The 1,696-nt window shown below is 31.8% G+C and overlaps 1 protein-coding gene across 1 annotated transcript in view; it reads left to right on the top strand.

The window, feature by feature from the left end:
* LOC119588233 (zinc finger protein ubi-d4 B-like) overlaps positions 1 to 1,696 on the top strand; it is a gene marked incomplete in the record, with an annotated part of 40,143 nt that overhangs the window by 36,981 nt on the left and 1,466 nt on the right.

Genomic DNA, 1,696 nt, shown 5'->3' with positions numbered 1-1,696 from the left:
CAAAGCTACTGTTAACATCTTTCTGGCAGCATTAGATTATACTAAGTAACACATTAAAATAACAAAAACAAAAAGAAACACTACACACAGCAAGAAAGGAAATACTGTATCTGCTGTTTTTGTTTAATCTTTCCAGTAGTGAACATTCGCTACTCAGGGGCTTTATAGAAGCTGCCTTTGAACCATACTGTGTAGTTATTTATGTTTGAATACAAAAAGTTTATTCTTCATAAATCATTCAGTTTTGCAGTGGTAAATAGGTATCTTTTAAACAATTATTTTCTCTCCTGTTGACCATCACACACACACAGAAGAATAGTATATGTATAATCACTGTATGGTTTTGGTGGACATGAGTCTCCCAAAGTGATTGCAGATTTTCAGAATTCTGGAGGCTCTTGATTAAGATGTAGAGAAACCACATTGGTAGAGAAGAATAGCTTAAGTTTTGAAATTAGTAGGATAACATTTATGATGAAAATAGTGATAAAAATATAGGTGCTTCTGTGGGCAAACATTTTGAAGAATAAAAATTATATGTGTTCATATTAGATGAAAGTAGACTACTAGATAAAGAAAGTTTCCTTGAATTAGAGTCCATCTGTAACACAATGTTATTTTGATACAGGGAAGATTAGTTTGCTTGTCATTTTTAGTTCATTGTCTTTTTTACTTTTATGTTTCTATATTTGCCCTAAGGCATTGGATATCGACATAGTTTCTATATTATGTGAAATTGCTTCATACTCTTGAGACTTTCTCAAATTTTTCTTATATCCTCTGTCAATATTTCCATTTCTTATCTGTAAGTTTCTGACATACTTGTGGTCATACTTTCCTTATTGCTGTCACATATTTCCTCTTTTCTTAAAAATAACCATGTTTTTCCTTTCTCTCATCCGAGCTTTAGTTTCACCTCCATCTTTTATTATTTTTATTCACTGCTTTTTTTGTATGGGTCATACTATATGTACTTATGTATGTTATAAACCTTATTATTTTCAACTTGATGAAACCATTACCCAGTAACTGCTTAGTTTTGAGAAACACCTTGGCCTTGCACTGAATACAGACATCTTAAAATCTATCCTTTTCATATGCAATGATTTTATAGTATTTAAGATAAAAAGTTGGCTTCTTTTTACCCAGGAATAAACTTTACAGTGTACAGCTTTTGAGTGTCATCATTTCTTTTTCTAAGATATCCATTGCTTTTTGTAGAGTGTGCTGTACAGGACCTTGCCTTTTAACCTGTTGTCTCTCCACATTTTCCCCCAATGCTCAGTAAAATAATTAGCATAATATGAGTTCAGATAAAGCCATCCTAAAAGAATAAGTAAGAGCTGCATGTAAATTATTTATCAAAACTTAGAGCTTAGTTTATTTCTTAAATTTTGAGCAAAGTTGAGATGGATATGTATGCAGAAGAGGTCAGTCATATTTCTCCATGTGTAGTGTTAGGGTTAAAAGATTTCTGTACCTATTTTATTTTTATATCCACTTGGCTTTTGCATTCCGATAACTTGCATATATCTTCACATTCATTCAGCTTCCTTGCTTGTCTTTCATCATTCCAGCCTTTCTCTAGGCCAAAAATTCCCTTTTCCCTTTTGTTCTGCAGAAGTATATATATGTTAACAACACTGATAAAATCTATAGTGTTTTAAAACAAAGTCTGATATGCTTTTGTACCCTT

This window comes from Penaeus monodon, chromosome 23 (assembly GCF_015228065.2).
Source record: "Penaeus monodon isolate SGIC_2016 chromosome 23, NSTDA_Pmon_1, whole genome shotgun sequence".
NCBI classification, from domain to species: Eukaryota; Metazoa; Arthropoda; class Malacostraca; order Decapoda; family Penaeidae; genus Penaeus; species Penaeus monodon.
The sequence above is the reverse complement of the archived record's forward strand: the minus strand, read 5'-3'. Positions and strand labels throughout refer to the sequence as shown.